Source organism: Rhipicephalus sanguineus, chromosome 5, assembly GCF_013339695.2.
Source record: "Rhipicephalus sanguineus isolate Rsan-2018 chromosome 5, BIME_Rsan_1.4, whole genome shotgun sequence".
NCBI lineage: Eukaryota > Metazoa > Arthropoda > Arachnida > Ixodida > Ixodidae > Rhipicephalus > Rhipicephalus sanguineus.
In genome coordinates, this window is record NC_051180.1 from 14,693,097 (window position 1) to 14,720,323 (window position 27,227).

Genomic DNA, 27,227 nt, shown 5'->3' on the forward strand with positions numbered 1-27,227 from the left:
GTTATCGTTGGTTGTTTCACAAATCCAAATCCCTGATTTCTTTTTTTTTTAATTTAGTGATCGGCTACCCTCACAATGTGTGTATTCGGCTTGACCTAAATCCACAGCGTTTCGGGCCACAGTGAGCACTGCCATCGTGTTAAGGAGCTTTGTTGTGGACTTGGCTTTGTTCGAAGGGCTCGGTGGTATTGTCTGCTGCTGCGTTAAACAAGCATTAGAGAAACTACGAGCGAGTGTAGTTGTAAAGGCAGCGTACAAATAGTGACCTACTTCAGAGAAAAAGGCTTAACATTTAAGTCAGAACGAAATCGGGCTTGCTTTCTTGCCGATGGTCGTAGCGTTACGCCCTCTGTACATTCTCTTCCTTTACAACAACGTTGTGGCTTGAATACACATTTCTCTGGGACAGTTGTTAGATTTCGTGTTCACCTTCAAGCATGCGCGCAACTAGTGCCCTGTTCTCTCCCTGCCTTTCTTTCGCCGTCTTCATCCCCTTGTCTTAGTACAAGGTACCAAACCGGACGTGTATGTTCACGTGGTTAACGTGCTTGTCTTTCCTATAATTTTCTATTCTCTTTATTCCCTAACCGCCCACTTCTACTGGCGCAAAATTGGTGCAAGCTTAGGTTTAAGAAAGAAAACTTATTTCTCTTTATGCGGCACCGAAAGCGACTAGGAACAATAATGACAGTAGAGGGAACAGCCGCTGTAGCTTTTATAGAAAGGGCATTTCGTTTATTACTAAGACAAATGCAAAAATACGCCTGCGGTGAAAATACCGATAAGGAGGAAATTGAAAAGAAAGTTCAGCCACTCAAGGAAATTATTTGCATACATCAGCGCCCGTATTCACAAGAACGTGTTAAGGTAAAAATTTTCGTAACATAATATAACGCACTTACGAAAGAGCAGTTTTGTGAATTCGGCCCCAGGCATAAACTACTACAGAGCTCAGAATGCATTTTTCCTTTAAAAAAAGAAACAGTGTGCCGAGAAAATGTCGCTTCCTCTCCCGACAGGGACGGTTCTTTTGCCCCCTCCCCCCCCCCCCCCCCCCCCCATCCGGTGTCTAGCGAGAAAACTGTCCAAACACATCCGCCAATCCATGCTCCTTTTTTTTCTTTTTGTTCCTTCGCAACACTAAAACATTGCATAATCGCGAGCATGCTGCATATCTGGTAAGAAATCTCAACGACGCGCGGCCCGACTACGCATTCGCGCCACAAATAAGGGTGTGGTCATCTCCCTTGCATGAAAAACAAGCAGACCGGAAGTGCGGGTGGCTGACGCCGGAAGGTCGGTGACCTTCTTTGATTGCTAGGAAGTCGCCGGTAAGCAATAAACTTCTCGTTCAGGTGTAATGGAAGGCAATACTAATAAGGATAAAGGCATTTCAGTGTACCGAATGCTCTTAACCGATCAAAAATGACTGACGACTAACTTTTAAAGTGGGCTTTTTGTCGACGTTATTATGATGAAATGTTAACGCGATAACGTTAAAGAGCTCGATTCGCAGAAATTCCGGCGTCGGCGTCGTTGGTGTGAGCGAAAAATCGGCGTTGTCCGTGAGCGAAAATTCGAAATAGATGCAAATAAAGAAATAATAAAAATTTTCCGTTCGAGCAGGAATTGAACCAACGACTTCTGCATGACAAGCAGGTGTTCCACCACAAATCCACGCCCGCGCTTGAAACTAATTCTTAAAAAAAAACCTATAAAAATGTAGAAATGTTATTTAGCGCGAGGAATGTCTTTAACGCATGTAATATTGCCTGGCAGCAGCGTAGAATCGCACAGGCGCCAAAACACATGACTTGCGCAACGAGTGGTTGATCTAAAGGCCCGCCAATTACAAAGCGCACTTCATCATTAGTACCAGCAACAACACCAGAAAAGTGTGTAGGCCCCGCCACGGTGGTCTAGTGATTATGGCGCTTGACTGCTGCCGAAGGTCGCGGGATCAAATCCCAGCCGCGGCGGCTGCATTTTTGATGCAAGCGGAAATGTTTGAGGCCCGTGTACTTAGGTTTAGGTGCACGTTAAAAGGCCGCTGGTGGTCGAAATTTCCGGAGCCCTCCACTAAGGCGTCGCTCATAATCATATCGTGGTTTTGGGACGTTAAACGCCAGATATTGTTATATTAAAAGTGTGTAGCTGCGCAGGTGCGCGTGCTGCCTTACGGACGCTTAGCGGCTGCTTCGCCAATTCGCAAAAGGGAGATTTATGGCGTATAGTGGGCACTGTGCAACTGTACTTGCAGTAGGCATTATGGCATAGTTTGAAACAGCCAATTCTACGTGCACAGACATTTCCTTTCTTTCGGTGCGGTGTAGGTGCCCACGGAGTAGCGAAGCCAAGCTAGCGACTGAGAAGGCCATGTGAACGGGGTCCGATTGCGCTATCGCGTTCTGCTCTTGAAGGTGAAGCTCAAGCGCCCACCAAGTTCTCTTAGCAGAGCGCAACGTTGGGCGAGTTGGTTAACGGAAGACTTGTGTCGCAAACACAACAACGAAAAACGAGGGAAGACAGGACAGGGCGCCGTACTTTAAGCTAGTTTACTTTCAGCACACCAACCAAATATATATATTTTCAGAAATGCGCGCAAAGAGAGGGCGCAGCACATGCAAATTATCACACAGCACTATCAAACTAATCTATCCCACATCGCTATCTGAAAACACCATTTACTCCTGTTCAGAGAGACCGAAGGAACGCCGATGCAGCCATCCCTCTACTCCTTGATGTGATACGGTTGGCGCAATGTAGCCTTGTAGCTGAACAACGTGCTATAGGCCAAATGGTCCTACTCTCGCAGCCGCGTTTTGAGCGGGCAAACATAATCTCGACCCCAGTTGTCACCAGTCTGCGCGGCTGGCCCAGGGACTGCGAGTTCGTTTACGTCACAGTTTATGGCGAGGCGACACTGACTGCAAACATGTGATAAGAACAGACCGGAAGCTATAATCGCCCTTCATTTCACCTGACCTGCAGCCAACAATAATATTCGCTGGGGTTTTACGTCCCAAAACCACGATATGGTTATGAGGGACGCCGTAGTGGAGGGATCCGGAAATATTGACCATCTGGTGTTTAACATGTACCTAAATCCAGGTACATGGGCCGCTGGCGTTTCGCCTCCATCTAAATGCAGCCGCCACGAACGGGATTCCATCCCGCGACCTTCGGGTCAGCGGCCGAGCACGATAACGACTATACCACCGTGGCGGGTGTAGTCAAGGATGGCTGCGCGTAACAAGGGATGAAAAATATGATCTATGCTAATGGACATTCCCAACAGATCCGACGAGCACGGGCCCCAACAAGCGTGTGTGCGTGCACTGGTAAAATATTCTTGGTGCTATGCGCTATAAAGGAAGATATGAAAGTGTTATCGAATTATAATGAACTGCAGTGCGGCAGAAGGACAACGGACGGAGACGAAGCACAATCGAAGGTTTTAGTGTACCCATCTTTCAAGCTTGCAAACAGAAAACGTAAACCGGAAGGAAAACCGGGAAGTCAAATCGTAACGCATGTTCGTTTCGTCTGTATTTAAATCCCTTACATTTTACGAGAGTTGAGAATCGTGCGTTAGATGCAGAATCGACACCTGAATATTTGTTCGACCATATAGCTGACTCTCCACCAAATCGCAAATTTAGAGACAACTGTATACTTTTGTTCCCTCAAAAATTGCTTCCTGTGTGGGCATGTCGTCTTACGAGCTATAGCAAAACCATGCGGCCTATGCGTGTTTTTTCAGGCACACGAGATCAATAAAACTCAAGCAGCCATAAGTGAATCTGCGTTCCTGTAAGTGTGGCTTTGCCTGTTTCCATGGAATCGCATCAACTAACCCAGTCGAATTTCCTATTCCCGCGTTTTTTTCTTGCGAGCACTTAAACTGTCGAGAAGTATCCGCGATCCATAACTCTGCAGCTGCGTAAACGCGTTGCTGCAGCAACAACGTATCGAAGACTTGTGCGAATGGAAGAAAGAAATCGATTCACCGGCTATTCTTAAGCTGCGGTTCGTTAAGTGTGGTCTATCTGTATGCATACTGCCGGTGGTATACTTATTCATGAGGTGGCCTTAGAGAAATTAAAATTTTAAAAACTTTACCAAGAGTTATAATAATGCGCTACACCTGTTGGACAACATAACGAATTTTAAACTGAAGTTTCATTCCCTGAGCTGATACTTCGAGCTGCCAGACGAGCAAGAAAAGTATTTACACGACGACTGCTGAAGTGCAAAAACTTGAGGATGCTTGAGCTTCGCCTTCAAGAGTAGAACGCGTTCGCGTAATCGGGCCCCCGTTCGCATCGCCTTCTCAATCGCTAGCACGGATTCCCTTCTTTATGTATACTATATTGCTATGGACAGCCATCAAAAGAAAAATACGTTGAAGAAGACGACGATTTGGAGACTGTTTTGTGCAGCTGCCACAGGCTGAAGCGCCCGAGCACTCTCCTGTTAATATACACATCTCTACAGCCTCTCATCTGTGTCTCTTCGCGCAACAATATTATTTGCGCTAATTAATAAGCCACGTAATCGTAAAACTACAATGAAATTTCGGAGCGTTGAACTGGAACAGCTGCAAACACACAAATGTCTAGATGTATGGTTTAAAGAGGATCTATCATGAAATAATGTTATTAACCTTACGGCCGATTTGAGCAAAATTACAGGTTGATTCTTTAAAATATGCGATACTGTACCCATGTGTTTAATAAGGGTGCTACATTATTCGTTATTTTACTCTAGGCCAGGGGTTCTCAAACTTTCTCGCATTGGGGAACCCCAACGGCTTTTCCAGAGTGCCGCGGAACGCCTAACTTTACCTTGAGCACGAAGACAATCGAAAGCGAGGGAGGGGGGAAGGCTGTAGGTGACAACGCTTCTCGATGCGCGCACGCAACCACAGTGTTAACACTGCCCGCGTTGGCCTGTTCTCTTTTCTTTAATATCAAAGACCATGGCAGTTGATGTAGAATTCCTGATAATACATAGACTAGCGATTCCCGAATACATAGACCACGTGTGTCTCTCGCTACCTGCAGGCGCCCGATGTGCAGATGCTGCGTGCGATGGCTTCGTTAAATGTAAAGTGCAATGTAAATTTGCTTGTTTAAATAAATTAGTTGTTAATGGGGGTAAAACGGGAGTGGGTTGCATTCGTTCTGGCCGCTCGCGGAACCCTAAGATGTCCTTCACAGAACCCCTGGGTTCCGCGGAACCCAGTTTGAGAACCCATGCTCTAGGCTTTCGCACTGCATACTAGTAGGGGGCACTACGTATGCCCAGAATTATAAGAAACTCATTATATAACAAAAAAGGGTGCTCAGATTTTTCGAATATTATCACGGGAAGCCGCAACACATGAATACAAAACATTTGTTTATGAAATATCACCTACTAAAGGCCTCTCAGGTCTATTATTATGAATTTTTACGATGCATAAAAGTAAATAAACTGTTTTGATGTGCATGAGTGACAGTCGCAAATTAACTATCCACTAAACGTAGGACAGTTATCCGAACCACGCGGACAGGAACCCATTATAGCAGACAACACATTACTTACCAAATCTTGGCATTGCTAAATCGTCCAGGATTGACAGAATTCAATACACTTACTAACAGTTGGTTCAAGCCATTGTTAGTTGAAAGCAAAATTGAATATAGCTGACTTCCTCTCAGTTTCTCTAATGTTCTCAAAGTGTGCTATTACTGAAGTGTTGCTGATATTTGTTACCTATTAAAGCCATTTTGCATAACATTTTTACGCAGATTATTCACCTGAAATCTGCTGATGTTTTAAATTTTGATTTCTCATTTCATTCTCTGAATTATCATTTATTTCCGGTTAATATACCGTTTGTGTGTGTGTGTGCGTGTGTGTGTGTAATAGGCATTGATGTGCGTATGTAAGATAGTAAATTGAATCACACATTGTGTTCAACGTTTGCATATATGTGTCATTGCTGCAAGCCAGTTGACACTGCTGTTCTTTTGTATTATGTTCCAAGATGATTATGTTCCACATTCTTTTATCGTGTACATATTCTGTTCACTGCAGCCAAATCTGTGAACAGAGCCGGAGCCTCTGCCAGGCCTTGATGCATTTTGCTCTTGCCACCGTTTCTGTAACGTTACAGAAGAAATAAAGTCTTTCTTTCTTTCTTTTAAGCGCGGAACACTTAAGAGGCCCGGGCTGTCGCATGCTGTCGTCGTCTCGTGTAGCTTGGTGTAACGCTGGCAAAACCACTTATAGCATAGCCAACTGTAGCATATTGAGCACGCGCTCTTTTTTTGTATCGTCCTCGTTTATTGTGCGGAAATAATTCCACAATGAAGTAAAATAAACTGTAGCATGTCTTGCCATTTTATTGTCGGAGGGGCGAGAGACACGAAAAACAAAACAAGGAATCCTCAGGAAAGTATCGGGAATAATTTGTGCGCTGAAAGTCTGATTATCCGTTCTATTTAGTGAACCTATAGCTTCAAGCTCCTGTGTTTTGTGTGTGTTTTTTACCGCAAACGTCGAGACACTCGACACATAATAACACACGAGGGATCAATAATTTCAGGCAAGCCAGCCCAAAATGTTAGTCCGCTCAAAACAATGACGTGCTGCGCTCTATGTTCAGCTTATAACTAGTGAAATGTTTAACAGTTTAATACTCCAACTTGATAGATATTGCCTTCCTAGGTACCATAGTGCGTGTTTCGACGACGTTAAGCCCGCTGCCTCACCTTTCTACCTTTTGGTTCACTGAGAAAATGAAACGCGGTCCCTTCCTTGTGCTTCTGATCCGCTTGACCAGACATCATCTTGAACACAGACTTTTCCTTGCGGCAGTTTCGCAGGTCATTTAACCCCGCAGAACACGAGGCGTCCTTTCGATCTCCAAGAAGGGGGTGTCTGCAAACGTCTCTCCCCAATTCGAGCGAGTAAACAAGCGAGATTGGTCGACAGTAGCGGCAAAAAGAAAACGAAGAACAGTGTAACACGTGTTCGAGCCAGTCCTCCAGGGTACCATTTCGTGGAGGGAAAATGACACCTGTAAACACTTTTTAGCGGCCAGGAAGTTTTTGTTTTACGAGTGTCGTTTATTGAGCTGCGAAGGCGAACCAGCAAGTGGACTCTGTGCGGTAACGTCGCCTTCGCAGTTGTCTTGAGTCTCTTCGCTCAGGAAAAGTAATATGGGTTACGACAGTGAGCTTATTTATTATTGCGATATTGGAAACGGGAGCCGTTTTCTTCCACGGACCTCTTGCTAGTAGAAACTGGCTGACGACTCTGAGGCCTTCCAAATTTTCCAAACTCTATCGACTTTCCCTAATTTTTCGCCCTCTGAAATTGCGACTGGAATAGCCTGCGCTTTCTGGACACACAAATCTCGCAGTTTTGTTCGTTTACGACTTGAACCACACCTGAACATATTTCGGGGCATTCCGGTAATGTGGCGTTCTTCGCGCTTTTTCTGACGCATGCATGCTGCTATGCAAACGCCAGCTACAATCGGCTGCGATATAAAACGAGCTTTTATTAAGACGAAAGCCTTAGATGTCTCATCAAGCGCGAAAATTGATTGTCGGCGTCGGCATCGGTGGCGTCAACACAACGGATGCAAAACATTATCACGCAATGACTTCACCATAGACATCGCAATGACGCCAAAGATCAGCAAAATTGGCGACGTAACAATGACGTCACTATGACGTCACATAACATGACGCCACATGATGACGTCATGACAAGACATCGTCGCTTGGTCTACGGTGTGCCGATCACGGAAGCATACAAAACTAGGCGAGTTGAGCAAAGCTTGTAATGCCTCCTATCCTGGAGGCAGTGCGAAACCACGTTAGGTGCAGAAGGCTTTAGGATGAGGGCGGGAGGGTCAATGCATCGACTGAGAAGAAAAGGAAGTTGGATTTCGCCTTCGAGCCACCTCAAGCGAATGCATAAGAGACCCTGTGAGTTATTTAGTTCTCGCTCATTCCCTGGAAAAAAAAAAAAGTGCTGTCCCGTTATCGCCCGAACTCCGAGATGACTGCGAGGCTTGCCGTAATGAGGCACTCCGCATTAATTTTGACAGCCAGAGCTTCTTAAACATTACACAAATTTGAGTAATGCGGGTGTTTTTGGATTTCTACCCCATCAAGATGCGGTCGCCATAGCAAAAAATCGAACCTGGGTACACAAGTTCAGCAGCGCAAAGCCTTGCCCCTAAGCCACCTCGGAGGGTAAGCCGCCCAAGGCATAAGTCCGTCCAACAGAATGAATGAATGAATGGATGGATGAATTAATTAACTTTATTAGTCCGGCACTTTCTTTCGGGCGGGGCGGGGGGAGAGAGGAGATTGACCCCTCCCACCCTCCATCGATGATGATGGCGGTACCTCAGGTGACAGCTCGAACTAACAAATATTTCTTATATACTGTGGCTGCCTCGTTTGACCATTTGTTTCTTTAAAGACAAGCAATCTTTGCTATGCACTGCATGCTAAGCCTAAACGGGAAGGAGTAGCAGACTTCACAGATGATAATGATGATGTAGGAAATGATACGAATTTCTTCTATACGCACATTTAAATAAAGAAAAGAACAGTTCTGGACTAAGAACTCAGCTATAGTTAACCATTGCAATTTTCCCTTCGTGAAAAGAAAAGAATAATTCAAGCAAAGGGAACGCTTTATCAACCCTGCCTTACAAATGTTTTCTCGTAACAAGTTTCTCTCTCTCTTCAAAAATGGCTCACACTAAACCTTGCCCCCGATATCGCCAGGATTGGCCACTCGGAGAGTCGGGGTGACAAACGCATTGAATTGGAGAGAAAATAAAGTAATTTTACAAAATATCGAAAGCGTGACACGGCAATGCCATTAATTCACCTCATTTTGTTCTCATTTTCACCTTCGAAACGATCCGTACGCTACACGTTTGTCTTCCGCCAACTTGATAATGATGCCGTCACATCGTACGACTGGAAAGGCCAAGGTTAATTTTTCACCCGTTTTCGACGCGGTCATTCAGGGGAGTCCACGCGTATAAATAGGTTGAAGCAAACTTATGAGAGCAGCCGTTCAGTCGTAAGTGAATACCGCCATACAATCACTCTCTTCGATCTGGGATTTCATTTGGAACCTTGCACGCCAAAACATAAGTTCAGAGCGAGTGTGTGCGCGCGCGTGTTTGAGAGAGAGAGAGAGAGAGAGCGGTAGAAAGCGGGCACTTGGCGCTTATTCCCCGAAGTGTCCTGCTACGCGCAACGCCCGCTGGCCAGGGAAATCTGAACCGCACGAACATTAATCTTTGCCGATCGTTTATCAAACGCGCAATGGCACGGATTACACAGAGACCAGCGCCGTGTTCTGAGAACAACAATGAGCGGACTGGAGAAGCGAAGAGAAGCGCGGGTTCGGGGATCGTGATAAGGGCTCGCACACATCAGGAGCGGCGCTGTCCCTGCGCTCTCTCTCTCTCTCTCTCTCTCTCTGCGCCGCTCTTTAAACTAATTCCGTGCATCGCGCCGAAAGCGTAGAGCTGGTAGAAGCCATCGAGAGGCTAAACCCACAGAGCTGGTTACGCCTAAGAATGGTTCATGGTTGGTTAACGACTCGACTACAGCGTCATGATGATCCTACAAAACTGGCCGTGCAATTATGCGCAGCATTTATGCGAACACTATTGAAAAATGTAAATCCGAACGATGGGCGTAACCGTAGGGCATGAACTGCCCAGCGGGCGACGCGAACTGCCGAGTTCACAATGATTTTTTTTTTGTAAAAGTCTCGTCGAAGTCTACTTCAGCTAGAGTTCTCGCAGTGTCCGCATCCTGCAGTGTCCCTGCGGTAAATAGCACACGGGGAGAGTTTCATCTGCATTTGCCAGGCTGAATGCAGGAACATTCATATATCTCTAAGGGTGGTTACACCTTTGGATTGACGACAGCATACTTACAGCTTTGCTGACGCTGAACAGAATTGAAGAGGCAGGGTTCGTCTTTCCCATTTTCTTCACGTTCTTTTCTCCCGTTCCTGTATTCTTTTCTCCGCCCGTCATACAGTGGCATCTGTCCCCCGAGAATGCTACAGCAGCGATCCATTCATCTTCCACGTGGACGATTGGAGTGCCGGAGTGTTTGGGAACGCGCTGTTGTGTGCACTTCCGCATACACATCCACGCTGACCGTTTCTTTCTGGTCGCACTGCTTAACCTTTCTTCGGTGCCTTCGTCAAAACCCTTTGCTCTTGCCAAGTCCACAGGACTAACGTACAACGTGCAGATAAAATGCATGTCATTGCCTTTGCTTCCTTTATTTGCTGGATTCACTCTCATCTGTAGTCGAACAACGATTTTGCAGTACAAGGAGTGCGTATATAAGCAACGTCTTGGACGCGCATTTGTCGATTACCCGAGACATATAAAAACGCATTCTTGAATCTTAAACGGGCCGTTCCCTCATCGATCTCTCTATAGAGGATCGTATTCAAAAATAGAATGGCAGAACCTCTCCCCGGTTGAAAGCATTTTGGAGGTTCAGTTTTGCAGGACGTTCAGTGTAAAGACAATTGAGCCTCGACGCATATCTTTCGTTCTTGCTGTTGGCTAAAGTTTTGCGCTCATTTTCGATGTCGTTTACAGAATTATAGTGCCGTTCGTATTCATTCTTTCATTTCATTCCATTGGCGTTAACTTGCACATTTGAAGGGCAAATATACTAATTTATTCAACATCCTAGGGAGATTTCATGACTCTATTCCTGATTAATACAGTCACCTAAAAATCATATTATTGTGTCCCGGATAGGAAAAAGGCTTTTATTTTATTGTCACATTATAAAATTACAGATCGTGTTATTCAGTCACCCCACCGCGAGGAGATCGAAATCCAGAGTTAATACATATGGCTGGTTAGTTAAGTTACAACCATACCACCGCCCTCTTGCATTAATAATTGATTAGTCGTGTAGTTTTAATTAATGCATGATGCCAAGACTGTGATGTTTTCGAGAGAAAGCGACAACGCACTGCGATTAAAACAAAGCGGGAAGTAAATGACTGCACCTAATTACTAGAATTTTGATTTACGTCAATGTTAGCAGCGTTACAACATCCAAGTAGTTTATCGCGGCAAAGCTTTACTTAAATATTCTTGGCCTGCACATGATTTATATTGCCACGCCCGCTTCTTCTTTTATTTTGATGTATTTGGGTTTGACCAGCAAGGGCGGTTATCAACGCACGACGCTGACCGCGCCGCCGTGTTCGAGAAGCTTCGCGAGTGTAGTAGATCGTTTTGTTAAGATTGAACGCAGGACGCGAATAGTCTAGATTATTCCAGTGCTTGCGCGACAATCAGTGATAAGACTGGAAAGTTCTATGCGTGATGTATAAAAGACGGCGCATCCCAGCCATGAACAGTTGATCGACGGTCGACGATCATTCGCCGCTATCAGTGTATTGCTGTAGTTTCACCTTCAGTTTCCCGGCCACAAGTTCGGCCAAATAAACAGTTTCATCTCGGACGTGCTGACTGCTGTCTTCGTCGACGTCACGACCACGTGGCAATCTATTCACTCTGCTGCATTGACGAGTTCTTGCACATTACTCTATTCTCTCACAAGTAAGACATGGTGATTTAGAATGTGAGAAATAATCCAGACACGTAAATAAAAGAAAAGTATGCAACTATCATGTTGGCTGGCCTGTTGCTTGTTTCTTGATACTTCTTGTCGCACGATTTGCATCACAGCGTTTGGTCGTCTACAGTTAACGTATGCTGCAATTGGTGTACGTGGTATTGAGAGTCACGTTCATTTCCTACGGTATTCTATTTGATCTTGAAAGAGCAGGCACTCGTGTAAACGACATAGGTATACTGCGGAATAACCCTGGTTACAGTAAACATCTTATTTTCCTGACTTAGTCCCATCAGTGACTGAAGTTAACCCAAACCAATGCTTTTACTTTTTGTCTGTTATAAAATAAACCGTTGTTATACATCACGTTGTGGGACCCTTAGCATGCGTTTAGAAACAGTGATGTAATAGGTCATCGGGAATGCAAAACACAAGAGAGATGTTGGAGGAAGCATGAAGTTGAGTTTTTAACGCGTGGTCCATGAACACTGAAGGAGTTGCGCAAACCACGCTTGCCTCCGAGGTCATCGCGTACATCTTCTTCGCCCTTCCTGGACACAGTTTTACCCTGACGCTTCATTTACACAGTCTCTGTTCCAGAACAGCTTACCCGGACACTCTGGTTGAGGCGCCCACTATCGAGTAATCGCGGCCATGCTCTTACGATAATTACTTCGCCGTCCTTCCTCCGCCCAAAATTTTGCGCAGTGATCACGCCGAAGTAATAGAAGGAATCCCGACCGGCGAAGCAAACTCGAAAAAACAGGCACCCTAACCCGTGCTAACCAGCTTTTCGTGCTTTTGCATCAAATCTTCCGTATTTCTGAGATGCTCTCACCTCATTTTGCTGTCACCTCTTCGCTGGCTTGCTGGCAATAGAACACACACTCGCACAAACTTGTCTTAACACCTCCCCGCCTTTCTGATAGATCAGATCAGGTTCTTGGTTTTGTTCTATACCAAACGTAATTACGCGAAAACCGAGGCTGCCCGCAGACTGCAGCGTGTTTGTTAGCTTGAGAATCCGGTCAATCTTGCTTATAGATAATATATTTTAGTTTTGATTAAGGCAGCAAACTCTGGTATACCTTGGTATATTTTTTTTTCTGCGGGAAATAATTGCTGAGTTAATACTTTTCTGCTGCCTTTGAAAATTGAAGGACCTGAAGTGTTGCGCCTATCATCGAAATGGTGTAAGTGACGTATCCAAGCACTGGAAGGAAGGAAGGAAGGAAGGAAGGAAGGAAGGAAGGAAGGAAGGAAGGAAGGAAGGAACAAGCGGAAAGACGGGGAGGTTAGCCAGTTCTTAGGCCGGCTGGCTACCCTGTACTGGGGGAAGGGGTTCGAGGGCGAAGATAATTTCTAAACACGGGGAAGCGGGTTCTGCAGTGACGCATCGGTGCCGTTCCGTCTAATTGCAGTCTTCCGATCATAAGCAGTAGTTTACTCAGCGGTATGTCAAGGAAACAAAGAAAGCAATTACTCGGGTACCCTCGAGTATTCGTCGCCAAAACATTTCGGGCTCCTACAAACCGCTCGCCGCGAACAGCGGGGCACGTTTATGTCAGACGACGACGCTGAGAGGCCGTCGGGGCTTTATTAAAAAGACCCAAGGCACCACCCCTTTGATTACCCGCGCATAATGTCAGACCGCGGATAGATGAAGGTGAACCCGTTGTATTATAGATGACGACGCGAAAGTACGACGCAGGCATGCACGTGCACTGACAGGAAGAAAGTTGTTCAGAGGGCGAAGGCAGAGAAAAAAGGAAAGCAGTTGTCGAGGCTCGTACCGTAGGCGTCACTGACAGCGATGTAAAAAGTGCGTGCGCCGGTACACGAGGTTGCCCTTTACGACGGCACGCTTCCCAAACCTTTCCTGGATAGATAAGACTAGGTAGGAAAGAAATATAAGGAAAAAGATTGGCGAAGAGAATGAATCAATTCCCGGCGGGATTCCTGGTCTCCTTTGATGTCCGCGGGGTGGCGTGGGGAAATGGGAAGCCGATAAACAGAGTGTCGGGAAATAGGGAGGAAAACGGGTGAAGCGCCGGTCCTGAACGCAGCACTTCGTCAGGGCTTCGTCGCCTGCGGTTGTAATTAACGGGTAAAGACGCGCCGGCCTGGGGAACGCGTCGCCGAGCAAGACACACACCCCCCGTCCCCTCACAGCTCATTCCTGACGTGCCTACGCTTATGTAGGCTTCGTGTAGTTGCGTGCAACACAGTGCACACGCTTCCAGCTTCTCAGTTAAGTGTATACTAGAGTGCTTTCCACGGTATCCTTTCACTATCGACTCGGCATCTCTCCGAGTTATACAATGCAGTCCTGTTTTTGTTTCATAACGCGACGTAAGCAGTGCGCAACTAAAGGAAACATGCGGAAGACGGTCTCGCCACATTACACACTACCCCCGTTTTTCTTTCTTCTTATTCTTGCGTTGTCTCCATTCCATAAGTGTTACAAACTTTCTCTTGCGTACGTTCTTACAGCCTTTGCGCGACGAAAAAAGATCGCGTGTCGATACTTACTTGCTGTACTTCAGTGCAAATTATCAAGCTGCAACAGATTATTTGCTTCACGCTAGTCTGGCACCGTCTTAGTGACATTTGCAAATATTGCACGCAGAGATTATATGCGCATAGAGTAAGTTCAAGACGACAATATACACGGCACTCGAACATGCTGTTCAACGCTCTTTGCTCGACAAGGCGTCCAATGCGAGTCGATGCTGTTTGTGATCATTGGTTGCGGCGTATACAAGAGCACCGCTGAATTCACTGCGCAGGAATTCCGCATTCTAACGCTAATTAGGTCTTGCGTGCTTTCTGTTTCTGTTATTACCACTCTCTTATCCTTGCTCCAAATGCAGCCTACTGGAGGTTTGTTCGGTAAGTGCACCTACCTTCAATCTTATTTTCTTTCACTCAGGAAAACCATCCGTTTGTTGAATGGGAAGCAATATTTTATCATGCGGAAACGTACTTACGAATTATATGTTCAATATCCTCGCCCACATGCTCTAAAACGCAGCACGCCCGTCAATCGTGGTGTGAAATCGTATCCATCCGTCTGAATTATCAACCTTCGTAATAAATTTACTAACGTGAACGTCCGGCCTAGGGCATATAGATAGCCGTTCTTTCGTTTTAAATACTTTGTGGTAGCGAGAATGCACGTTATGTTCCCATTGTGAAAAGAAAAATTGGCATCCAGCCGTCTGCACCACACAACACGCGCTAAAACATACAGACTCCGTCCGTGTGTTCTTGTGTGTTGGCAGATTTCTCCTAATGCACTTCTCAAATAATTAGAGCAGTGTTTTAGGCTTAGGGTTCATTGTCATACTTAAGCGTGAGACTGTAAAGGAAACAGATCAAACGATAGTTCAAACGCTCGCGGCGCTTGCTACAGAGCAAACAATGCAGTTCAAGCAGCATGCTCAAACAATACTTTGAAGCTTGGTTGCGAGATACAAAGCGGATTTCGCACAGCACATAATGACCTCGGTGTAATTCCCTTAATTATAATGGTCTAACCATAGCTCCTAAATAGACCGCACGACTCCCCGTTATACCCTGAAATTTGTTACACAGTTGCCTATGGTAGGCATACAAAGGGCAAGGTAATATCGTATGCGATGTCCCCTCATCTAGTTCAGCCACATGATGTTCATTCAGTGTACCATATTATATGCGGGATGAGGCAGGCGAGTGACTGGCCATCTAAATTATGACAAAAAAAAGGTACGTTTGTCTGCAAGCATACAGAAAGTATGAAACAGAACTGCGAGTTGTGCGAATTGCTTTTGCTTCATTGTCCCATACAACAGCGGAAACGAAACAAGGATGGAGTAAAACAAACGCACACGCACGCACGCACGCACGCGCACACGCCCACACACGCACACGCGCGCACGAGAAGCGCCTGTTATGTGTGTTCTTTTTTCTATCCTGGTTTTCAAATCGCTCTTTTATGTGATAGTAAGAAAAAAAACAGCCTGAAATCTTGCAGTTGCAGAGTGTTTAACAACGTAATTCAAGGAAGCAGTGATAAGACCTATTATTTGTGCAGTGGACCTTGACCTATACATATAGTGATGATTGTAAAAACAAGCCAATCGAGCTTTTCGCGTCTTCGTAAGTACATTTTCGAATTTGAGGTGTCAGAATCAGCGATCTCAGTGGACGAACAATCTTTTCACTACTAACTCACCGCGCTGTTTCTTTTTTGGGGGGGAGGGGGGGGAGGCAGTCGCTGAAGGACGTACCGCAGTCATTCATTCCTGATTCATGAAAAAAACTGACACGTTGAGAATCGTTTGATATGAAAAGAACGAAAATATTGCTCGGCATGCGTTCAAAAATATCGCTAAGCCGTGTTCGGAGGTCCTGAATTAAATTTGCATACGCAATTTCGCGCTCGTCAATGGTGCAATCTCGTTGCTTCGAAAATCAGGTGCTATTTGCATATTGATATTGTATGCAAGAACGAATGATTAAAAATACGTGAAAATTGTTTTCTCGTAACCCTTGAACGCCTTTTTCTGGTAAGCCTCGGAAAATGATCTGCATATGAAAAGATATGGGCATGTATTGCAGGGCTGCGAGTGTTGTCTTTCAAAGACTAAATAATTGCACAAGGAACGGCATGTCAGACAGACTTAAACAAGAGAAGGTCTTATTCTCGCGAACATTATTGTAGAAGTGTCGAAACGACGAGCTTCTTCAATAAGGCTCGACATGCAGGACGCAACTGCCAGCGGTATAGCACTTCAGTATAAGAGTGAACAAAATTGTGGCTACGAGAGCACGCAAGCTCTGATGAAATTCTTCGGTATAACAGTAGTGTAGAAAATTTGAACTTTTGGCCGCAGTAATTAGATGAAAATATCCAGCGTTGAATACTCATAAATGAGGCGATCACTAGAGCTCTGATGGAAAAAATTCAACTAATCGTCTTACTCCAAAGTTTAAGCTATATACGAATGCACAGCAAAGGAGTTACCCTTATCAATGCCATTTACATGTCGGATACGGCAATATCGGCTATTATCCGTTGAGAAATCAAATGGAAGGAGTAAGCACTCTTATCCTCCCCTCTTCTTAATCGAGGTGACGTAAAACTTCTATTTCTGATGCAATTCCATCTAACGTGAATTTTCGCGTGTTACCACTAAACGTATACGGTAATTCTTTCAGTGCATAGTTGCAGGCATACTTGCGACGTTCATGTCATTAAACCATCTTCGCCAAAAGCTAGAGTGGGTGTGATCATTTGACAGGAAAGCAATCGGTGTGACTATGAGCGATCAAAAACGTTATAGGCCGTTTTCACAAGTTTCACAAAAAGCCTCGTCTCTCACGAATTTGACGTTTTCAGAAAATGTGAAAAACGGTCAATATGCAGGAAAATGAATAAGTGAGTTTGATAACCTGGGGGTTTAGACGATAACGGTCAATCTTTCCTTTGCAGCCTGCTTGTATACGCATGACACGAAAAGCGTGTCATCACTCGCTGCATGTTTTATACGGAGCCATGCAGTGAGTGACGAACTTTAAGTGTACAGTTCATGCAGATTAATGGAAGCTTTAGAGAAAAATACTTATTGAAGCGTTTAAAGTGGCGTGCTCAAATCTCAATTCCAGCGAAGCAACACATGTACATAGATAGAGTTTTGCTTTTGTTAAGTAAGTGCTAAACAAGGGCTTAAAAGCATTATATGGGGGCAATGCTTACAAGATCTAACCGGTCGTATACGGGCAGTGATATAAAGTTTCCCTTGATTGCAGGCAACTGTATCTTTAGTGCAAGTGTTGAAAAAAGTAAGGCCAGCTTCCCTGGAAATTATATTACCATATTCAAGATATCCAAACCTTATCTAAAATCTGCTGTTTTATAATTACTATATCTAATGACATGCGCCTATCGATTAAGGCGCATAGCCCAATGGCACTTGCTCACTTGCTGTGGTGCGTGTGTTTGCGTGCTTGTGTCAAAAGATAAGCAAAAAATAATTTTATGCGTTCGTAGATGACATGACATTACGGAATACGATCGTCATTTCACACGTGGAAAATTCGCGGCACCTCGCTCATTCGGCAGGTCTGACTATGCACAATATGGCCGTCCCTTCAACGGCGGCAGACATCTCGGTTTTGATGGCCTATTTCGACGCTCCAAGGAGCCTTGAAATCGCCAAACGAATGGAAGTAAAAAGAATATAAAGCAGCGCCGGCTGGTAGATCACAAGGGTAGTCACGCGGCGTAACGCTACGCAAGATTTCCGGCGGCGCGAATGCCGTGCGGGCTGACGTCGTATATGAGCCCGGCAAGCGGAACGCTTAAATCGTAAAAGCGCAGCACCGCGTTTATGCGGGTTGCCTGTATACGGTCGTGAAATCGTGTGAATTGGGTGAAACGCCAGCAGGGGGGGTGTGTTGTGAGGAGGGGCAGGGGGTTTCACCTTTCTCGTGAGTTCGCAGACATACCTCGCAACAGCGAAAACGTATACGTGTAGGACCCTGTAGCAAGCTGCGCGTATATTATGCATGAACTCCCGTTTTCGCAGCAGGTTTTTAATTACAAATTTCACGTAACTTCGAGAAATGGCTTCGCTGTCATGTGTCAACTAGGTACGACTGCACCACCCCCTCCACTCTGCACTAGCCGCTTTCGTACGGTGACGCAACAACGGGCCGTAGAACGTGTGGCGTCCCGTGCGTTGCACCCAACGCCGCGTGCGTTTGTATTCTGCCATTAGTATCCTGGATAACGAATGAGGCATGGCGTAATTGTCTAAGGCAGCGAGCTGCGGAGCGAGGGGTCGCAGGTTCGAAACTCCGGTCGAGCGCTTCGGAATTATTTTTATTTGTGGCTTATATATATATATATATATATATATATATATATATATATATATATATATATATATATATATATATATATATATATACATACATACAGGGTGTTTCAGCTAAAAAGCACCAAGTATTAAAAAATTAAGCATAGGCTCCATGCGTCTCCGATTAGCGCGGTATTGTTTTGAGCCATATAGAGCACATCAGAATATTTTTTGCAATCCGCCAAGATCGGTAATTAACAAAGATTACTTAATGAACTTTTTAAATAGTAACTCTAGAGAAAATATTTCAATACAAAAGTTGTAGTGCTTGTTCAGAAGCATCGCATTTTTTAGTCTGTGTCAAATAACTCCCCTGCTTAATTTTTTTCCGGGCTTTCTTTAAAGCGCGCGAATTATAAAAAATACCACGTGACTGCCGCCAGACGCTCGGCGCTTTTAGTGCCCTCAGATGTGAGTTGAACGAATTATCAAAGGCTGCTTAGCACACGGACATCGATTGAGCAGGCTGTCGGTGACTGCGATGGACGTTAAGCGAAAAAAGGAGCACACCGTTTCAACAACAAAACAATTATTCAACGAAAAAGCGGCAGCCACGGAGCAAATGCCAAATGGAACCGTAGGCAGAGTTTGATGCAGCGCAGGCATTTTTTCTTTTCTTTTCGCACCAATGAAGAAACCCGTTGGAAAGGGCGAGGGTGACAGTGTCATGAAGGACCGAGATAAAAGATTCACTCACACGTGGCGGCCGGATTTCGTAGATTTTTGTTTCTTTAGACGGTACGCCCCTATCATCATTTAGCGTCCATCGCAGTCACCGGCAGCCTGCTCAATCGACCTTCGTTCGCAGAGCAGCTTTTGATAATTCGTTCAACTCACATTTGAGGGCACTAAAAGCGCCGCGCGTCTGGCGGCGGTCACGTGGTATTTTTTAAAAAATTCACGCGCTTTAAAGAAAGCCCGGAAAAAAAATTAAGCAAGGGAGTTATCTTAACACAGACTAAAAAATTCGATGTTTCTGAACAAGTGCTACAACCTTTGTATTGAAGACTTTTCTCTCGAGCTAGTATTTAAAAAGTTCATTAAGCAATCTTTGTTAATTACCGACCTTGGCGGATTGGAAAAAAAATATTCTGACGTGCTCTATATGGCCCAGAACAATGCTGCGCTAATTGGAGACGCGTAGCACCTATGTTTAATTTTTTATTACTTGGTGCTTTTTAGCTGAAACACCCTGTATATATATATATATATATATATATGGGACATGACGGCAACGGCAAAAATCAGCCGAGAGTGTCCATATAATTGCTATCGCAATAATATATGATTCCCGAAGAAGGCAATGTCGGCCCATGACATTAACAGAACACGACAAGTCGCAAAACTATACCAAGAAGATTTGATACTTCTTATGGAGAAGGAGTGGAGAACACAGAAGCAAGACACAAAGATTTACAGCCTGTCTTTTGTAGTTATCTGTTTACCTAGAAGTTGTGTGGCTATAAAGTGACTCCATATCGCAGGGTAGGTTCGCTGGATTCAACAACACTTCAGCTTCTTCGGGGCTGATAGCAAAATGAAAAGAAGTAATTCTGAAAGAAACAAAGTGCCGCAAGGCGTAAGCGTGGCGCTGACTCGGGGGTGTACACGTAACACGCGGAGGGGAGTTGCTTCGCAGATATTCGCCGCGGCAAGTGTTTTGATTCGGTCCAAAACATCTCGCCGTGTTGGCCGCGCATTACTTCCGCCGCTTCATTATGACTCGTCGCTGTATACGACGGTCGACATCGCTGTAGGGCCGTGTTGCCTGGCACGAACGGAATGCATGCGACGAATAGCTTCGCCTTTGCGAAACTCTGCGGAGGGAGATGACTCTGCGACTTGGCATTCCGTCTCCGGCAAGCTTCGTTCCTCCGACAGCACTCGAATCGGCTTTGCGTCGTCCTTCTGTGTCTCTCTCTAATCGTAGAAACGTTTTGACGCCTGGGTCACAGGCGAATGCCCTTTGTGTAGTGGTGGTGCCACTCGTATCAAGAAATAAACAGCGGTCAACCACGCGAAAGAAGCACGGTACGAGTAAGGAATCGCTTCTTTAATGCTCGGAGGTGGTTGAGGAGACACAGCGTGCTCTCTCTACTGACACACACACTGCACCTGCTGGTGAGGGATCAACTAATAATAATAATAATATTGGGGGTTTAACGTCCCAAAACCACGATATGATTATGAGGGACACCATAGTGGAGGCCTCCGGAAATTTCGACCACCTGGGGTTCTTTAACGTGCACCTAAATCTAAGTACACAGGCCTCAAACATTCTTGCCTCCATCGAAAATGCAGCCGCCGCGGCCGGGATTCGATTCCGCGACCTTCGGATCAGCAGTCGAGTGCCATAACCACTAGATCACCGTGGTGGGGGATCAACTGTACATCGACAAGTTATGTTCTTATTTATGCGCTATCATTACTAACTCTAATCCGTGTACGTTCAAGAATATCAGCACTCATTCCGCTGAGCAAGCTCTTTTTTAGCCATCTCCAGCATAGAGTAGAAAGCTAGAAATTCGCCTGTCATGTAAAGCACTCTACAATAGTCCTCCCTCCCTTTTAGGGGCGAAGCACCTTAAGAACTCACAATATCCGTCCATTCGCCGTAGTCTACAGTCGAAGCGCAGGGGCAAAACAGTTGTGCATAAACCGTCTACAGAGCGAGCATAGGGCGCATATGGCTTAAAAATAGACCGTACTCAGCGCGGCGCCGCTCGAAAGCTGCTCGAAAACAAGCGCATCGATTAACAGGTGACATGTACAAAACCGTCTAGAGAGCGCGCACATGGTCCCAAAGTAAGCCGTTCTCGGGCGCGGCGCCGCGCGACCTCGTCTTCGCCAACTTCAGGCTAGATCCGTTCGAAGAACCATTGGCTCCACATTTCACGGACTACAAAGCAGTAATAATGAAGGCAAAACAGAATCCACAACTCAACAGGACATACGAGTTATAACCAATAAAACACATTGTATAAAACTGTACACAGGCGTTGTCACTCATTTGCATGCGCGAGTGGGCAATGCCACGGGAGATTTACGGTTACCGAACGATCCCCAGTGCTTCACCCACTCATCGTCATTCACTTAGTGGCTATGTGTGGATTTTTTTCTTTCTCCTGCTACACCTAAAATAAGGCCTATCAGTTAAAAATCTATTCCTCTGTCACAGCATTAAGCCATAACACAAAAGTGAAACGTATCATCGTAGTATTTGTCAAATGAGATAACCAGGAAGTTGTCAGTTGGTAGAAAGACGGCCTCTCAAACGATAAATCGAAATTGACACTCCGACAACATTGCTTTGGGAATTGGGTTAACTGAGCAATCCTTGAGCGTCGTGTAGACAGCGTAATTGCAGAAGAAATTGTTTACACGCATGTGTCAAATGAGGGGGAAGAAGAAATGCAGGACGATATTGATTTGCCAGGTCGCGCACTCCATGCAAGCCACTTTGGTTCTTCAAGAACTTTGCAAATTACAAAAGAGAGCTCGGTGCCAGGTGTGTTCACTTACCAGCCAGAAGTGGTTCCGTCGTCAGCGACGCCTCACGGGCCACCCTGCCCACATGGTCATCTTGAAGGACCAAGGAAAGAAGTTTGGTTAGAAAAAAAAGCAATTAAAAAACCCTGAAAAGTTAAATAATAAACCTAACGGTCAGACTGCCTTATAATGGGATAGTAAGGCGGAAAGCGTCTTGAAATTTCTTTTTGTGCGAATTTTCGAACCTGTTCTGTCTGTAAATTTGTTCTGTCTGCAATTTCGTCGGTATAAATTTGTTGGCGTGTTTCAGGGAACAAATGCCATTCCGCCTTTTCTCTACTACCTGCTCATTATTTCTTTGTATGGCGGCTCATATCTTATCGAAGGCTACTTTAGCGTGAGCGAGCCTTCAATTAAGTTATATAACGAAGAAATGAAAGGCCACAACATTTATCTCTTGTGTAGAACCACGATCGAGTATGCCGGGTTGAAAGGTCGGGATACCACACTTGCGCATGCGCAGATAAGTTTTCTAGCTGCTTTCGTTTCCACCGCAGTGCTCCTGTCCAATTGATAGCCGGCATTTATTTTATCTTGTTCCTTCTCTTGTGCCCATGTTTGGGCGCCTTACCGTCTTTTATGAACAAACCAGTTCCTTTTCTGTTCTTTTTTTTGAAAGGTTTGGACGAAGTGCCCTCTAGCATGTTCGCGTTCGTAGTCAAAAAGCAACATTTGCGGAGGTGTCGGTTAATGGCACGAAACTGCAAGAAAAAGGCGATTACGTAACGGAAGTGCCGGCCATTTTAGCTTGCCCATAAAGTGTTGCGTCCGTCTCAGTACAGGGCATAATGTGCGGCGCGTGGTTACCAATGGAGCCACCGCTGTCCTCACGTCCAAGGCAATTATTTACGTTGCGGTATTGTGTGTGCAAAACTGTGGTTCTCTGCGACCGGCTATCTACTGCCTTAAGTTAAAGCACGATAGCTTTGTAGGATTTCCGATCATTCCCGTCACGGTGGTCTAGTGGTTATGGCACTCGACTGCTGACCCGAAAGTCGCGGGATCAAATTCCGGCCGCGGCGGCTGCATTTTCGATGGAGGCGAAAATGTTTGAGGCCCGTGTACTTAGATTTAGGTGCACGTTAAAAGAACCCCAGGTGGTCGAAATTTCCGGAGCCCTCCACTACGGCGTCTCTCATAATCATATCGTGGTTTTGGGACGTTAAACCCCAGATATTATTATTATTATTTCCGATCATTAGCGAAGTAAGTCACCTGGAACCTGCTAGTGATCTCTATGATAAACTTCGATCGACAAACTATATGCGAACGCAATATCTCGATTGATGTGGGCAGACAAGGAATACTGCTATCGAGCAGTCGTTTCTCTCTCGCTGTCTTAGGCTATAGCTTGAAATTGAGGAGTGCGAACTAAGTTTGGCACACGGTATTTTCCCGGCACTACAAGGAAAATTAAGTGTGTGTGTGTTTTTTTTTTTTTGGTAAACACGTACACATATCCTCACGGGTGCATGATCGTAAATTATTTCAAGACAAACAAAAGAAATTTCTTATCCACTAAATTTTTTTATTGTGCACAGACTTTCCTGCGCATCGGCGCTGAAATGTTGTCGAAAAGAGGAATTACAAAAGTGACACACACACACACACACACACACACACACACACACACACACACACACACACACACACACACACACACACACACACACACACACACACACACACACACACACACACACACACACACACACACACACACACACACACACACACACACACACACACACACACACACTCGTGTCTTCCTCGTACATTCATCAATGAACCAGTGTTTTGCACACTACTTGGTGTAGAAAAATTATCCTGCAGACTCATCGGACGTAATAACCAGTTTTCACAATTCTCTTGCATTTCAGCATAAGAACGGACTTTATTGTTGATGAATTTTCATGGCTTGAAAAGTGAGCAACGCCAGAAGCGACCAACTTAAGCACGTGAGAATTTCCAATGTTTGGTAAAACGTGAGAAATTAAATGCTTTCTTGCTTTTTTCCATAAAGATGGTACAGCTGAAGCTGCTTGCCCGATGGCTTGTGCGCCAGAGAAAAATTACACAAAATTCTCCACATGACGTGTATGCTTAACGTGTGTGACCTTACACGTTGCAAACAAAAAAGGGAGGGGACAAGCCAGACGCTTTTATCGGACAGAGTGGCAAAAATATTATGGGACAGACACGCCTCGTTTCGCGACGGTTCGACGTGCAACGGTATTCAGCACTGCCGATCTATGCGCTGCTGTTTCGGCGCTGTTTCTCGCACGCTTCGATGGCCACGCTGATCCGTCAGTGCGTGCCTGAACGAAGCGGACGCGGAAGACGCAGCGAACAGAGTGACTTGCCCGTTGCTAAAGCACTGTAGCCTCCAATGCAAGGCCGCGCCTGTCCCTTCCACGTTTCCCGTCTTTCCATCACTGCCCTTTTCCTCGCGAACAGCGCCGCTGTTTCTATTCTGCCAGGGGGCAACAGGCCACTGCCCATGCCGTTGCTGTCGTACGCCCGCTGCCGTTTCCTCTCTGTTTTCACCACTACTTTTCTTGCTTGGATGGGAGTGGCGTGTGTGCAGGCACACATGAGCGACATGCTCCTGGCCAGCCAGCGTAAGGGGTAACCGGCTTTGAATTGTGTGCAGCACACTTAATAAGCAAAAGATCGCGGAACTTGTGTGAAATGGTAACGCTGGAACGATGAAAAACACAGGCTCCTGCACGCTCTCGACATGCCGCTGTCACCATTTTGACAAGCTTTACGCAAGAGGATCTGGAATAAATAAATCACTGATTCAACTGCGCGAATACGGTTTCATTATGGCGCCGTTAGGCTCTGTTTTATAGTTGTCGCCGTAAACCTCGTGACTTGTTTATTTAACTAGAGAATTCAACGCTATCATAAGCCAACCCTTGCACAAGATACCTTTAAAACCTTCGCACAGTATAGACTGTTCCGTGATGTATTTGCTTTTCAGGCCATGAAATTACGCCCAGTAATGGCTTAGCTATACACGCTCGAGAAAAAATTCCGGTTACGGTTAAACTCCGGTGAAGTTAACGTTCTTGCTACCGCTGTGCTCTGGTTGTGTTGTCTGTATGCGAAAATTATTCTTCCGTCACAAAAATACAGCGCTAATTTAAACAAGGACAGAGGAACAGCATACGAGGACGGGCGGCTGATTACCAACAAAGCTTTTATCCTGAGGAATAAGCACGGAAGTAATCTGGCGATTCATTGTGCCAAATGCGGGTGCGCACCTCTGCTTCAAGACGCGAAGGTACTGCGCAAGTACAATGACAATCGCGCTCGAGAAATTTTCGAGACTTTCACGATGATGCGCAAAGGCTCGGTGTGTGTCAGCGCCCCGTCACTCGCCCTTTCTGACAAGGAATACAGCTTCCTACAGCAATCTTAACCATCTACCCGCCTGATTTTAGTATCAGTACCTCATGCAACAACAACCACCCTCCCCCCCTTCTTTTTCTTTCATAAGCTATATATGTGTGCACGCACAATAAAAGCTTCGTTGGCAGTCAGCGCCCTTCCTCGTATGTTGTTTCTCTGTCCATGTTTAAATTTGCGCTGTGTTTTTGTGATGGATCCGCACTAACAAGCTCGCATCCAAACTCTTCTTATTCTTCCGGTCACCTTGATTCTGTTCTGTTTTCGCAACCACCCTGCCCCCATCCATCCTACATTTACAGTAAAAGAGAGCGTATTTTCCGAGAGACCGAGCAAATATCTTGGCCCTGCAATGCAGCGAAAAAGGCACTCTTATCTTGACATCGCTCCGGTGCATAGCCAGTTCGGTCCACGTAGAAATCGAAAGTGCGCCGGGTTCTTTCTACACTACTGCATATACATCTTCATACTATTGTTTTCCCCGTACTGTGCCAATCAGCGAAAGAGTTCCTTCGCCCTTCCACAGGTACGCATCACGGTCAGGCGGCCCTTTTGTTCGGTGCTCCTTGTTTCAACGCAGTGTCCACCCTGGCGCACAAGACGTGCCTTAAGAAAGTACTGCTAGCGGAAGCACACCTTGATAACGGTGTCAGAAAAGGCAACGTTAGACAAGAGATAAATAAAGGGAAACGGATACGTACGCTGTCGTTGTGCGAGCTAGCACGGCTGTTGCACGTACAGAGCTATCTATACATTAGGAGATAAATGAAAAATAAAAGGAGGGAACACAACGCACCGTTCGCATTAGAGCTTCGTGCGAATCGCCTCTCACCCTGAGGGATCACAGTGCCTTCGAGAGTAAATCCCCGGAGGAATTCGCGTCCCCGCTCACCCGCCCTTAGTCCTGTCAATTTTAGCCTCCACCTTTTAGCTGCCCGTCTCGGTAATTTACGCCCCGGAAACGTCAACGATTCCGGTGCTTTCGGAGCAAATGCAAACACAAGGGCTCTCATTAATTATTAGTCCAATAGACGTTGCGCACTTCCGCTGAGCGTTTTTACAGAAGTAAACTATTCGTCACTAACGCAGGGTGCTCTGCAAAAACAAACACTCCAGTGACTTACTTTGAGATGCGATAGAAGACAGTGACAAACTATCCCGTGCAGGTAGCACCCCTTACCTTGATTTCTTACATTGTATATACAAAAATTGGACAACAAAATGTAGTCACAAAAATTCTCTGTCCTTCTATAAAATTTTATATCTTCAGCTTTGCGGCTTTGCGCTTTAAAAGTTATGTTTGCCAACTACTTCGACGACACTGCCAAGTGACGCAACGCAGCTGTGCGGTCAAAATAAGCTTGCTGTCACAGTACTGGGACTTTCTTAAGCACACAGTATAGCTTGGTTGCTGTTATACACATATTTAGTGTTGTAACATTTTCATATGAATGCTAGAAGTGCCTTCAGTACTATTTTTATCTGCTCTAAAGTGCGTATTTGTGCCGGTCGGTACATGTCCACAGAAAGCGAGAAACAGCGCGAAGCACAGGACACCCGAGTCCGTCTATGTGACTCCTGTGGTTCGCGCTGCTTCTCGTTTTCTCCGCTCCTCACGATATTGCAACGTGCCTTTTTCGACACGTACAGCATGTTATGTCTTCACCGTACGCGTCTATTCCAAGGAAACGATAACAAACAT